The following is a 15,643-nucleotide window of genomic DNA, read 5'->3' on the forward strand; positions in this document are numbered from 1 at the left end:
AGTCCAGTGGGAATGCAATGGTGATACTACTGTCCTATGTCCTCTGGCAGCACAGGCCATGTGGTTACAGCTCAGGCTACAGAGGAGTATTTTTATACTTGCTGAAACAGCATAAATTCATAAAAAAAAAAAATCCCAAACCAAGGTAAAGAAAGGAGAAACAATCTATACAGCATTTACAACAAATAATATCTAATCAGCTGGGGGATAAAATATGCATCTATGTATAGACTATGTGTAGATTAGAAAGGTATAAATATGGTTTAGAAAGAGTCCTTTAATTAAAGTACAATGCTAATTAAGGCCCAAGCTTTGGGTGTGACACCTTTGTGGGCTGATTAGCTTCCAACAGAGGAAAATCTTGTTTCCATAGCTGTCAAATCCACCTCTTATCCTGTGAGCCTCTTCACAACTGTGCTGTTGGTCATAAGAGGGACCATGCCCCATTAGGAGGAAAGCAATTCAAAGCTTGTCTCCCACTCACGGAGTCAGCACTGTGTCCTGCACATTCGAGGAACAGCAGAGTCCTTAATAAGCTGAGTGTCACGGGAACACAAATTCCACCAGCAGAGCAGGAAGCAAGGTACTACCACTACCTACCCACTTTTCCTCTATTCTGAGTTCAACTTCCACATAGCTTTACCTTGGTTGTTGAAAACTTTCCCAGTTTAACACAGTAATCAGAATTTAAAAAAAAAAAGGGGGGGGGGTGGGGAACAAGAATGCCAGCATTGTTTTATCTGTCAGTGTCACATGGAGGTCTTTAAACCATACTGAATCAGGAGGCAGGGGTTAAAAGCCAAGATTTAAAGAAAAAGGAACACAAAAACAAACAGATGAAATGTAAGTTGTGTAAGTCATGCCCAGGGAAGAATCCCTAGAGTTCCCGCCAGGTGACCAGTTTTCAAATGGACATGACATGTAGTATGTACATCTGCTTCCCACAGAGGGCATGTTAGTGAGCACAGGGATCTACACACACAGAATCTAAGCTTGTATCCAGGCTGGTCTGCACACTTCAAAAATGTACAACTCAGGAGCAAATGTTCCGTCAGGTTGTCTGGTGCAGAAAGCACAAAGCAGGCAATAAAGCAGGCTTTTACACGGCTAAGGAGAAGCCCAGCAAAGCCCCTTTCAAGCTGCAGAAGTCTTCAGAAGGCGGCACAGCCCTGCCTAAGGGACACAGTGCAGTTACCAAAAGGTTTTTGTTTTTGTTTTTTTGCTTTAAATACCAAAACTACAAAAATCAGTTTATAAACTGTTTTTCCAAAACAACCACCAAAACAAAACAATCCCACAGAATCAAAGCAAAACAAAATACTGTCAAAAGTGTTTAATCGCCCTTCTCCTAAAATCAAAGCCATCCACATTCAGCCATGTGACTGGGAAGAGAGGGTGCTTGCTCTACTTGGTGACCACATGGCTGGAAGGTTCCCAAGGGTAGCCATGGAGTGGTAACAGCTGTCCCGACTTCCCCCTTTTCTAGGCCAAGGGGAAACATTACAGATTGAGCTAGAAGAGCTCTTCAAATTTCAAGCCTTAACAGTCTGAGCCTCCCCAACTCAGCCTACCTACTTTTTTATGGGTTTGTGGTTTCTTTTTCAATGAATTGTGCAAGTCAGGGCCCTGCTGGGTAAAGGCATTTAGTAGTCCATGATCAATGCAGATTGTCACACACTTGGATCCATTTTGTGGGTACTAACCTGAACAAGGTATTGCTTTGCATATATTGTCTGTGGTGGTAAGAAGGCTCCATTTCCATCTCTTCTCAGAAATCCTGTCAGAATCAGAAGTAAAGGCACCAGCCTTTTGGTGTTTTTCTGCCCTTCCCTGTTCCCACTCCCCAGCCAAGGTATTGGTCCTTAAGGGTGTCAATCCAGAGACAGCTTGGGTTCTCCAGATAATACTCAAAGGGCAAGCTTTAGGAACAGCCAAGAACACAAACAAAACCACTGCCCTCATTTGCCAGAATGGGAACTGCTAGCTCTAGGGTTTGGCCACTCAGCCACTTAGTAAGCAAAGCCTTCAGCATAGGGGAGGCTACTGCAGCGATCCATGTCCAGGAGGTAAGCAGCGTTGTCTTCAAAGTGGGTCAGCGGCAGGGTGTCCTCCTCGTTGAGGAGGCACTCAGACTCCGCCTTCAGGAATGGACGCTGATTGTCTGGGAAGGCCCTGGAGAAAAGGGCATCTGGGTCACAGACAACTTTGTAGATGTTATCACTCCCCAGCCACCTTCTCCATGATGCCTTCTTCAAAGTAATAGCGCAGAGAACGGCTCAGCTTGTCATAGTTCATGGCTGGCCGATTTTTCTGGATGCCCCAACGCCGAGCAATCTGCTCGCCGCTGTCGCTCATGACTCCTGCCTGACGCCGCCGCTCGCTGGGCTTCAGTCGAAGCTGCCAACCGCTTGCGCCTTCTTATAGAGGCTCTGCCGTGGCCTCCCGGACGCAGTGGCTTTGCAGCCGCTCAGAGCCGAAACGACAGCATTATTTTCAATAGGTGTAAAATGATTTTATGCATACAAAGATCATCCACAGAAATTTTTATATCACTCTTTAAAATATTTTCAATATAATGCTGAATATTTTTTCATAATCTATCAGTACTGATAAAAATGTGGCTATTAAACTCTTCTTTTGCAGTTCTGGGGTTTGAACTCAGGGCCTCATGCTAGGCAGGCACTCTACCACTTGAACCACTCCATCAGCCCTTTTTTGTGATGGGTTTTTTCGAGATAGGTCTTGTGAACTATTTGCCTGGGCTGGCTTCAAACTGTGATCCTCCTGATCTCTGCCTCCTAAGTAGCTAGGGTTATAGGCGTGAGCCACGGGTGTCCACCTTCTTCTTTTTAAGGGAATTATGGCTTAATTAACAATCTTATAGCATTGATTAAGTATATAACATTGAAGCTAAGTACATAATGAAGTAGAGCTACAATTTGCAAAGCCTGTAAGATAGGCTGGCTGCAGTAGAGGTGAAAGCATGTCACCACAAAGGGGCAGCATTGTCCTGTTTTATTATTTTTCTTTTCCTATACTAGAAGGCTTACTTCCAGAAAAGAAGCACAGAATTGCCAAATAATGTTTGAGATGCATGGGACAAAGTATATTGAAAATGTGAGCAGAAAAAAAAGCTTTAGGGAAACTAAAATTTTCTTCTTCTGTTTGTTTCCTCAATGTTTTAAAACTGAGATTGGTTTGCAGTTATTTATAGGAAGCATGCTGGCTGGAGTTTCTGTCATGAGGAAGCAGAGTAGAAAAAACTAACATATTTATATGTACTTGTTACAAATTCTAACTTTATTTTTAATATCTAAATTTATTTGCATTGGAAACACTGTATATTGGCATGACACATATCCAGGTCTCACATCTGCATTTATTTGTAGACTTTGAGGCCACACAAGGGAACAGCGCCTGACTCAATGTCATACTGGGTAAAGCATAAGGTCTGCCCTAAATGCTGCCACCTACAGCATCCACACTGTGCCATCACCTCACAAAATACTGGAAGGAACTGGGGGAAAATGAACCCACCATCAAACCCACCATTTCCTATAGACACATTTGAATGTAAATCTTTCAGGTCCCCTTGCCCTCTCTGTTCCCAAATAAAAAAAGGAAGAAAAAGAAAACACAAAACTCATCCAGTGATAGGTAATTGTCATGGGCTTTCTCATGACTCAGGAGGTCATGTGTTCATCTTGCAAGCAAACAGATGGTGCATGTTTTTATCTGCCACATGATATTTGACTGCTGCTGATGGAAATTACATTGAGGACATACTTGATTCAATGCAACACTTATCTGAGGCTTGAATGCCCATGACCTGCCACTCTATCCCAGGTATTGTGGGGATGGATAGATAGTGAAAGGTCATGATTTCTGTCCCCTGAGCACACAGTCTTACAGAGAAGACTGACTTTTGGTTATTCACTCTGCAAGTGTTTCATGAGCTGCCACATCCTACAGTGAGTAAGGCAAGCATGACAAACTTGGCCCCACCTTCATGACTCTTGTGATTATGTTACAGAGTGAAAAGAACTAGACTCTAGATGCAAAATACTATTGTATTAGTAAGGACAGGCCAGATTGTGCTTGCTTACAAGTAGCCTGAAAGTCTCAGTGGCTTACAGAGGTGCCAAACCTTTTTAAGTACTTAAAAACAATTTTCCTGTGGGACAAATTGAGTCTTGTAGGTGTGGTTTTTATATTTTTTAATGTTCTTTTAAAAAGAAGAACATGTGCTAAAGGCTGTATGTGGCCCACAAAGCCTAAAATGTTTATTATCTGGACCCTTACAGAAACAGTTTGTTCAACCTGACTTAAAACAATGAGCTTTCTATCCTGCTAACGCCACGTGCCCATTTCCAGTCAGAAAGGATGCTGAGCTCAGAGACTAGGCTGGCTCTACACCTGCTTTAACACTACAGAGGCTAGAAAGAAATGGCCAGGGGTGCTTAAAACTTCTGCACAAAACTGTCACATATTACTTCTACTCAGATTGGAGTGGTCAAAGAAGATCATATTTAGCAGTGTTTGGATGATATTTACATATGTGCTTACAATACATTTTAATTAGATTCCCCCTCCATCATTTTCCCCCATCTGTCCTCCCTGCTTCTTAGAACAATTTCAGTGGGTTTCATTATTCTATTTTCATACATGAATACAAAGTATTTCTACCATATTTTTCCCATTCCTTATGCCCTCTCTCCTCTTAGTGGTACCCACCCCCAGAAAGGACCTGTTTTACCTTCCTGTCCTTTTTTTTCAAAAGTGTGTATTGATAGTTTAAGGGGGTTTTACCTTGGTATTTCAGATATGTGTATATCATGTGTGTAATCAGATTACCTCCTTGTTACTTACTCTTTCTGTATCACCCTGCTCCCCTATTACTCAACAGTTTACAGTGTTAGGACCCGGAATCCTATTCCCCCGAGAGACAGAGAGCCAGGCGTGAATGCAATCAACAAAGCAGAGTTTATTGGGCTGGCTAGCCAGGGTCGAGCTCCCACACGGACACGCAGGACCGGTTAGGAAAACACGACCCTGAGCCTCTTTAGGGGAAATCTTATATAGACCGCGGTGGCATGCATATTTTCGTTATCAACATTGGGCAAGCAGGCAGAGCACATCTTGCGCGTACCTCACATCTTGCACGTACTTCACATCTTGCATGTACCCCCCGCTCACATTCCCCACATTCTATATGCCCTAACTGAGCCCTGCCGCATTGCTTATCTTATCTACATGGGATGTTTGGTACTGGTTTCTCCAACAAGGGGGTTGGGGCCCACTGAGACCTCCTATTCCTTTCATTCCCCCCTTTTCTTACGGCCTAAATTGAGGAATCATTCTCAAGGGGATGAAGAGCCTGATATTGTTGGCGGAGGACCAGAAGTTGGATAGTATTAATTCGACTTTTGACAAAAGTCATAAGTCGGTTTAGAATCCAGGGTCCTATGGTAACAAGTAATAGGATGATTATTATTGGCCCTGCCAATGCAGATAAAAGGGTAGCCAACCATGGGGACTGGTTAAACCAAGACTCGAACCAGCTTTCCCCGGCCTCTCTTTCTAGTTTTCTTTGTTCCAGGCTCTTTCGAAGTTTAGACATGGAGTCACGAACAACTCCGGTATGGTCAGCGTAAAAACAACATTCTTCCCCTAGAGCAACACATAGTCCCCCCTTTTGGAGGAACAACAAGTCCAGACCTCGTCGGTTTTGAAGTACTACCTCAGACAGGGAAGTGAGGGATTTTTCTAGGTGGCTAATGGAGGTTTCTATTCTCTCTATATCTTCGTCTATGGCTGCACGCAGCGAAGACATCCCTTTCTGCTGGGTGGCCAAAGAAGCTATGCCGGTTCCTGCTCCCGCTAACCCTAGGCTGAGTAGGGTAGCAATAGTTACTGTGGAAATAGGTTCTCTCTTTTTCCTTTTTTCAACCATTTTTGTATTCCAGTATGAATATAGACTCTCTTCCGAATGATAGAGGATGCGGGGCAGCACAGTCACTATAACACAGAATTCTTTAGAGCTGTTAAACACCTTAGTTGATAGGCACGGGGTGAGTCCAGACCGCAAGCATAGCCACCACCCATTGTCCTTTGGAATTACCCATTTAATAGCATTTTCCCAGGTAGAACTGGCGTTAATAACAGTACATAAGTCCCGTCTGTTCTTTGGCACTTTTCCTAAGCAGGTTCCTTGGCCGCTTACCTGCTGTATGGTCAGACCTCTCTTACGGTCTCCCCAGGAACATTGAGTAGGGTTTTCCTCAGATGAGGTATCGTGAGTGGTGTTTAGCCCTATTGCCTCATAGAATGGGGGCCTCACATCATAACATAACCAACAGGAGTTAGTCATGTTAGGGTTGGTGTGGTTTAACGTCAGGAAGGCAGCACCCACTAGCTCCCAGAGGGGGTCTTTAGATGCGGTCATGAGACTGGGCCTCACCAGGGGAGGGCTGGTTTCTGATGGTCTTGGAGTTGTAACATTAGCCCGGGCTATGGTTGAGGGAAGGTGATGAACTGTGGAAGGTCGGGGAGGTGGCTTTACATAGGGTGGCCTAAGTACCTTATTAGGGCCTATTGTTAGAATAGAGACTGGTTGTTGCACACGCCGCAAAGTAAAAAGGGCTCCTGGATGATTTGTTTTGTAGAGTCTGACTCCCCAGGATTTACCCAATTCCCAATTCGTTGCCTTTTTTCCTAAATCAGTGAAATTTATCATAATGGGATTACAATTGGGGGGAGTTGGGCATCCCTTATTTATAGGTCTAGGTTGGTGGTATGTAATGCCAGATTGAGAGACTCTACTTAATTGAATAAGGTCCCCCTGTTTGGGGGGTGGCCACCATATATCCCCTGAGCTCTCACAACCCCATGACTTACAATAATAGTCTGCGATTCCTCCACATTTTTTTCTGTGGTTGGGTTGGGGAGCGGGGCAGACATAGAAGTAACTTTGGCGCAAATCCCATTGTCCCCTGCCAGTGAATAAGGCCCTTAAGTCGAAGTATAATTCTGGGAACCAGGTGCTGGGAGGGGTCACCTTGGAGGTCTGGTTAAGAATGTCTCCTGTGGACACATCTACAATCATCCAGGTCAGGTTAAAAGGTTGATGTGGATTTGTATGCCCCCAGCAAGTGGTGGACAGGGTTAGAAAAAGGAATAAAGTTACCGAAGTCCAGTATGAAGTTTGAGTTTGAAAAAATTTTCCTTGTGGTGGGACACCCTTCTTGTTGGCAGGAAGCCTTTCTTCATAGCTACCGGATCTGCCGGTCTGATGTGGGTGTAGTGGACCCAGGTGATAATCCCATTCTAGGAGGGCTGCGGAGCATCTGGAGTGTTCTCGTTTTTCGGAGCATCCTGTATCAGCTGGAGCTTGAGTGGGTTTGTTGGATGCTTCCGTGCGGACCAATTTTCCTGTTTTTTCTCCGGAGGGTGAGCCCGTCTTACATGGGAATGGTGTACCCATGCTGCAATCCCATCGACCTTGAGGGCGGTAGGGGTAGTAAACAGTACAACATAAGGTCCTTTCCATCTAGGCTCTAGGGTTTTGGACTGATGCCTTTTAACCCATACCATGTCACCCGGGACTATGCCATGTTCCGGAGCCGGGTCCCTCTTAACAGCGTGGTATGCTTGAATTAAGGGCCAAATCCGTTGTTGCACTTTAGCTAAAGCCTGCAACATGGTCAGGTAATTTGGGGCCAGATCACCTAGTTCTGGGCTTAAGGTCCTCTGAATGATGGGGGGTGGAGCCCCATACAGGATCTCAAAGGGAGTTAGCCCATGGACATAGGGGGAGTTCCGGACTCGGAAGATGGCCAAGGGAAGGAGCGTCACCCAATCACCGCCAGTCTCCAGGGCCAATTTGGCTAAAGTCTCCTTTAGTGTCCTATTCATCCTTTCTACTTGCCCTGAGCTCTGGGGGTTATATTCACAATGTAGCTTCCAATTGGCCCCCATAGTCTGGGCTAGTCCCTGCAGGACTTTACTAACAAAAGCCGGACTGTTATCTGACCCAATTGCCTCGGGCACCCCATATCTGGGTATGATTTCCTCTAGCAAAGCCTTTGCCACTACCTGACTTGTCTCCTTCTTTGTAGGAAAAGCCTCCACCCAGCCTGAAAAGGTATCTATGAATACCAGCAAATATTTGTACCCAAACTTTCCCGGTTTTACCTCAGTAAAATCCACTTCCCAACTTCTTCCCGGAGCCCTCCCCCGTTCCCAAGTACCTGTATGGTGCCCCTCCCTTCGTCCTGGTTTCATGATTGTGCAGCTGGCACAATCTTCCACAATTTGGCAGACTGCTATGGTCTGGTTCGGAAATCGGAGCTGCGCAGATGTCAACAAGTCTAGTAATTTTCTCCGCCCCAAATGGGTGGACTTATGTAAGTTAGCCAACAGGAATCGTCCGAGTTTTTCAGGCAGAATTAACTTGCCTTCCAAGTCGCTTTTCCATCTGTCTTCCCCTTCTCTAAAGGGGGAGTGGGCTCTCATCCAAGTGAAATCCTCTGTGGAGTATTCTGGTCGGGGGGGTAGCGGAGGGAGCTCTGGCACCAGCACGTCTATCGCCGCAACCGTGGAAGGTTGCCCTGTCTCCATGGGAGGACTCACCATTGCTACTCTCTTTGCTTCTTGATCTGCTCTGTTGTTACCGACAGCTTCCGGCGTCTTGGCAGACTGGTGGCCTGGGACATACATCACTGCCACTGCCTTCGGTTTTTCCACTGCCATTAATAGATGCTGGACTTCGGCTAGGTTCTTTAGATGTTTTCCTTCTGCTGTGCGGAATCCTCTTTCACGATAGATGGCCCCGTGGACATGGATGGTACCGAAAGCATAGCGGCTATCGGTGTAGATATTGACTCGCTTTCCTTTTGCCCTCTCCAGGGCCTCTGCCAAGGCAATTAATTCTGCTTTTTGGGCTGATGTTCCGGGTGGGAGGGCGCTGCTCCATACCGTATTTCCTTCTTGGTCGACTACAGCTGCCCCTGCCCTTCGGGCTCCATCTTGGAAAAAACTGCTTCCATCCGTGTACCAGTTTAATTTGCAGCCGGACAGGGGGGTATCCTTTAGGTCAGCCCGTACCTGTGTAACTTCGGAGAGGAATTCTTTGCAGTTATGGACAGGTGTCTGCAGTTCTGGGTTAGGCAACAAGGTGGCAGGGTTCAGGATTACGGGATCTGTGAATGTGATCCGAGGGGAATCCAACAAGAGCCCCTGGTAGTGGGTGAGCCTGGCATTCGTCATCCATTTCCCAGGGGGTTGTTTAAGGATTCCCTCCACCGGGTGAGGGGCCGTTACCCAGAGGGCCTGTCCAAAGGTTAGTTTATCGGCTTCTCTCACCAGCACGGCAATGGCCGCTATGATGCGGAGGCAGGGGGGCCATCCTGCCGCTACTGCGTCTAATTTCTTGGAAAAGTATGCCACTGGTCTCTTCCAGGGACCTAGCTGTTGGGTCAAGACTCCTTTGGCTACCCCCTTTTTCTCATCTACAAACAGAGTGAATGGTCTTGTAGGATCTGGCAAGGCTAAGGCAGGGGCCTGCAAAAGAGCGTCTTTTAGCTGATCAAAGGCCTGTTGTTCTCTCTCTCCCCAACTCCAATCTGGAGCTTCTTTGGTGGCCTCATATAGGGGTCTGGCTATTTCCGCAAATCCTGGAATCCAGAGTCTACAGAACCCCGCGGAGCCCAGGAATTCTCTCACCCCCCTAGTGGATGTCGGGGATGGGATAGCCAGAATAGTCTGTTTCATGGCATCAGTCAGCCATCTTGCCCCATCTGCAATCCGATAACCCAAATATGTCACTGACCTTTTACAGATGTGAGTTTTCTTGGCACTTGCCCGATACCCCAGCTCACCTAATTCCGTTAGCAGGTGTTCAGTAGCCTTGATGCACTCCTCTCGGGTTTCTGCCGCTAACAGTAAGTCATCAACATACTGTAATAGAGTGACTCGTGGGTGGCTCCGACGAAAAGGTTCCAGGTCCTGGCTCAGGGCCTCATTAAACAGGGTGGGAGAGTTTTTAAACCCTTGTGGCAGTCTGGTCCAAGTGAGCTGTCCGGATTGGCCCCCATCTTCTTGCCATTCAAAAGCAAATAGCGGCTGACTAATTTCTGACAATGGAATGCTGAAGAAAGCATCTTTCAAATCAAGGGTTGTATACCATACTTGCGAGGGGGGTAGGTGGCTGAGCAAGGTATAGGGATTCGGAACGGTGGAATGAATGTCCTCCGTCCGCTCGTTTACCTTTCGTAGGTCTTGCACAGGCCTATAGTCCCCGCTTCCGGGCTTTCGGACGGGGAGCAGAGGAGTATTCCAGGCAGACTGACAAGGCCGCAGTACTCCTTCCTTTATTAGCCTGTGGATATGAGGGGCTATGCCTCTTCGGGCCTCCTCAGGCATAGGATACTGTTTCACCCGAATGGGGAGAGCAGAAGCCTTCAATTGTATAACTACGGGCGGGAGGTGTTTGGCGAGGCCGGTTCCCGCAGTCTCCGCCCAGGCCGTGGGAAATCTTTTTACCCAATGAGTCATGTCCCCTCCTGGTTCCTGTTGACTCTCAAACAGACGATGCTCGTCAGCCAATGATAGGGACAAGACATGAATCGGGCTCCCTTCTCGATCAGTCACAATTATTCCATCTGGTTCAAAATGGATATGGGCCCCTATTTTGGTGAGTAGGTCCCGTCCGAGCAGGGGAGCGGGGCTCTCAGGGACGACCAAGAAGGAGTGTGTGACCTGGTGTTTTCCTAAGTTCACCTTTCTTTTGGTAGTCCATGTACATAACTGCGTACCGGTGGCCCCCTGAACAACACTTGTTCGTGCCTTGTTCAAAGGTCCATGTGCCTTGTTTAAAACCGAATATTGGGCGCCGGTATCCACCATGAACCCCATCGGCTTCCCCTCCACATGCATTGTTACCCAGGACTCGGGGAGGGGGTCTGAGCCCCGTCTCCTTCAGTCCTCTTCTCCGGCTAGGAGGACTCCGGCCTGCTCTACTGCTCGTTCCCTTTCCCTGTTTTCCCCCGGTCTCCTTCCAAACCCTCTTCTTCCCTTTAACTTAGGACATTCTCTCTTCCAATGCCCCGTTTCCTTACAGTAAAAACAGTGTTCCTTATCCGGGGTCCTGGCGTGGCCCCCTCCCCTGGGTTGGTCCCGGACACCCGCTAGGAAAATACGAGCCATTTCTCTCTGTTGCTTTCGGTTTTCCTTAGCCTGGAACTCCCGGTCCTCCTTTCTCAATTTCTCCTGGGCCTCCCTGTCTTCCTTTCTCTGTCTTTCCTCCCTTTCTTCTGGAGTTTCCCTAGCGGTAAAGACCTTTTCCGCTACCTGCAGCATTTCCCTTATAGTCATCTCCCCTAAGTTTTCCTGTTTATTGAGTTTTCTCCTAATGTCTGGAGCTGCCTGATTAATGAATGAGAGTACCACAGCAGACCGGTGGAGGTCCGCCTCAGGGTCAATAGGGGTGTACTGACGGTATGCCTCATAGAGGCGCTCTAAGAAACCGGCTGGGCTTTCGTTTTCCCTTTGAACGACTGCTTTCACTTTTGCAAAATTGGTGGGCCTTCTGGCGGCCGCTCGGAGACCGGCCATAAGAGTCTGGCGGTAGATCCGAAGACGCTCCCTACCTTCTGTGGTCCCGAAATCCCAATCAGGGCGGCGTAGGGGAAAAGCCTCGTCTATGGCCGGTTGGAGAGTTGTGGGTCTCCCATTATCCCCCAAGACGTTCTTCCTCGCTTCGTTGAGGATGCGCTCTCGTTCCTCCGTCATAAAAAGAGTATTGAGCAGCTGATGACAGTCATCCCAAGTGGGACGGTGTGTATGCATGATGGACTCCAGGAGATCTATGAGACACTTGGGGTCTTCAGAAAAGGGCGGGTTCTGCGTCCTCCAGTTATATAGATCACTGGAGGAGAAGGGCCAGTACTGAAACTGTTGCCCTCCTCCCGGTCCCCCTTGGCCCACCATCCGGACTGGAAGTGTAGGGACAGTTTCCTCCCCCTGTGTTGATGAGGGGGGCCCGTCTTCCCCCTCCCTTTCCCGGATCCCTCGGGGGCGAAGTCTTCGACCCATTCCTCCTCCTGCTGCCAGTCCTGTTGAGGAGGATGAGGAAATTTCCTCCTCCGGGGCACTGGCTTGGCCAGGGGGAGTCACGTATGGAGGCGGCCGATCTTCCTCTGCCCCTGCGAGGGATGGGTAAAGGGGGGAACTCTCTGGTAAGACCGGAGATGGTGAAGGAGATGCCCTAATTTGAGGACCGGTCAAGGTGGGAAGAGGAAGTTTTTCCTCCTCCTTTATGACCAAGGCGGGCGTGACTGGGGTTTTAGCCCCGGGGGCCGAACTGGAGGGGTGGGTCAGAAAAACTGTTAACCAAGGGGGAGGGTTCCTCACCAGATCCTCCCAAACCAAAATGTAAGGAACTTGGTCTGGATGGCCTCGATTGTCTGGCTGAAAAATGACTGCTTTAACCTTAGTGATCAGGTCTAGGGAGAGGGAACCTTGAATGGGCCACCCGACTCCAAAGGTGGGCCACTCTGCAGAACAAAAGGTGTCGAACTTGCCTTTCTTGATGACCAGACCCGCATTTAAGGCCCTTTCTTTAACTTCTGGAAAGTGAGAAAGGATCAGAGACTTTGGGGTTGTTTGTCCCTGTCCCATTGTGGAAGGAGACTCAAACACCAAGAGAGATAGAACAAAAAGGGTAAAGGCAACAATAATTCCACACACACACAACATTCTCCAGCACTCGCTCGGACTGGTCCTTCTCTCACACTGGTGCGCACCCCATTCAACCTCCTCACCGTCCAACTGGGATATCAGGCCGAAAGGCGTCCACTTGACGGGTGGTCGGTCGACTAGCTCAATTAGTTCTTCACCTGGCGCCAGGGTTCCTAAAATGCTCGAGCCCAAATGAGAGGAAAGCCTCTCCCAATAGGACCCTGTGGTCCTCCTTGCGAGATTCCCAGAATGAATCTCCCTGGGGATTGGCCGAATCCCCGCCGCGGCCCAAATGGAACACTCAAGTTCCTCCAAATGAGGGTCTGGGATCCCCTCCCAATGCCTAGGACTTGGGATCGCCCCTGCTTTCTCGCAGGCAGGTTCTGTCTCTCGAGAAAATGAAATCTCGGTGGGACCTCCAAATGTTAGGACCCGGAATCCTATTCCCCCGAGAGACAGAGAGCCAGGCGTGAATGCAATCAACAAAGCAGAGTTTATTGGGCTGGCTAGCCAGGGTCGAGCTCCCACACGGACACGCAGGACCGGTTAGGAAAACACGACCCTGAGCCTCTTTAGGGGAAATCTTATATAGACCGCGGTGGCATGCATATTTTCGTTATCAACATTGGGCAAGCAGGCAGAGCACATCTTGCGCGTACCTCACATCTTGCACGTACTTCACATCTTGCATGTACCCCCTGCTCACATTCCCCACATTCTATATGCCCTAACTGAGCCCTGCCGCATTGCTTACCTTATCTACATGGGATGTTTGGTACTGGTTTCTCCAACAAGGGGGTTGGGGCCCGCTGAGACCTCCTATTCCTTTCAACAGTACATTGTGTTGTATTATCTTACAACACAGATGCAATGTATCAGTATTTTCTTTCTAACATTCTGTTTCCCTCTCCCACCTCCCAGTAGTCCCCTCAGACAGATCCACTAATACAATCATGCTCTCTCTCTCTATGCATTTATATGTATACATGCATGTATATAAGATCATACATGTATTCATGTGTACAAGTCTGGCTTCCACATATGAGGGCAAACATGTGACCTTTGACCTTTTAAGTTTGGTTTATTTTGCTTAACTTGATGTTCTCCAGTTCCATCCATTTCCCTGCAAACAACATAATTTCATTCTTTTTTATGGTTGAGTAACACTCCGTTATATATACAGACACACACACACACATCTGTGGAGCATCTGGTCTGTTTGCAAAACTTGGCCATTGTGAACACTGCTGCAATAAACATGGGTATGCAGGAGCCTCTATTGTATCCTGGAGCACATTCCTTCAGATGTATGCTTAGGAGCGGTGTCACTGGATCATATGGTAGTTCTATTTTTAGTTTTTTGAGGATTCTCCATACTGTTTTACATAGCAATTCCACTAATTTACATTCTCACCAACAAGCGTGAGAGTTTCTTTTTCCCACATTCTCACCAGCATTTGTTGTTGTTTGTGTCCTAGACAGTAGCCATTGTGACTGGAATGGTGTGAAATCCCAAGTATTGTTTTGATTTGCGTTTTCTTTATGGCCAAGGATGTTGAACATTTCTTCATTCGTTTTCTTCTTTCAAGAAAAAGAATAAAATTTTGTACTTCTTCTTTTGAGAAGTTCATTTGCCCATTTATTCATTGGGTTGTTGATTCCTGGTAGGGTTGGTTTTTTGAGGTCCTTGTATATTCTGGTTATTCATCCCCTGTCAGATGTATAGCTGGCAAAGATTTTTTCTCATTCTTTAGTCCATCTCTTTAGCCTAGTGACTATTTCCTTTGCTGTGCTTTTCCTTTCCTTTGCTCTTTAGTTTCATGCAGTCCCATTTGTCAGTCCTTTCTCTTAGTTGCTGAGTTATTGGAGATTGCAGTTCTATTCATAAAGTTATTACCTATGCCTATGTGATCCAATCTATTCCCCATTTTTCCATGAATAATTTCAGCATTTCAGATCTTACATTAAGATTTTTGCTCCACTTTGAATTGATTGTACAAGGTGAAAGACTGGTATCTAGTTTCAGTCTTCTGTAGGTGAATATCCAGTTGTCCCAGAACTATTTATTAAAGAGGATATCTATTCTCCAATGCATTTTTTGCTGTAGCTGTGTGGACTTGTGTGTGGATCTTCTATTCTATTCCATTGGCTTTCACATCTGTTTTTGTGTCCAGGAACAACCAAGGTTGATGTGGCAACAGAATAGGGAATCTTGGTGAGTGGGGAGCTTGGACATTTTCCTTTGGTCAAAAAGTTACCCTCAGAGATTTTTCAGACTCAAAGTCATATGATAAAATCTGAGCAGTAAAAGGATAATTATAATGGCAGGGAAAGGTACATGTCATGGAAAGACTAGAAATAAGTATCTGGTTTAGAAGATCTTTCAGTAAGGACATGATTAGGCACAAAAAGCCAGATTAACAATGGCCGAAGCCATGAGAATATTCAGTTATCTCTTAATGAAGAGACTGGAGATGAGCAGGTTCATGGTGGGCTTAGTAGCTCAAGCTCATGGTGGTTGGCCATGATCAAGGCCTTTCTCTTCTTTCTCTCTAGTATCCTCAGCAGATTGGCTTCTTGTCCATGTGCTCATAGTTACACGATGTTTGCCAGAATTCCAGGCATCATCACCAAAGTCAAAGACAGGAAGCACAGGCTCCTAACATTAAAAAAAAATTCTTCAAATGACTGTCCCTTTTGTTTTTATCACTAAAGAAAACTTTTCAAGGAAGGTCCTCATAGAACTTCTGGCCAAAATTAGTCATGTGATCACTCCTAAGTGTAAAGTGAGATTTCCAGCCTCTACAGTGAAGGGTTGAACAATGGCACTTGGGGAGTTGGCCCACAATATTTGCCACTGAAGGCTCTGGAAAAGCATGATGTAGGTTTTGGGCTGTTGCAACAG

The 15,643-nt window shown here is 46.9% G+C and overlaps 1 protein-coding gene across 12 annotated transcripts in view; it reads left to right on the plus strand.

The window, feature by feature from the left end:
* Nek10 (NIMA related kinase 10) overlaps positions 1–15,643 on the plus strand; it is a 260,109-nt gene that overhangs the window by 98,664 nt on the left and 145,802 nt on the right. The window lies entirely within an intron of this gene.

The sequence above is a fragment of the Castor canadensis genome, chromosome 10 (genome assembly GCF_047511655.1).
Source record: "Castor canadensis chromosome 10, mCasCan1.hap1v2, whole genome shotgun sequence".
Lineage (NCBI taxonomy): Eukaryota > Metazoa > Chordata > Mammalia > Rodentia > Castoridae > Castor > Castor canadensis.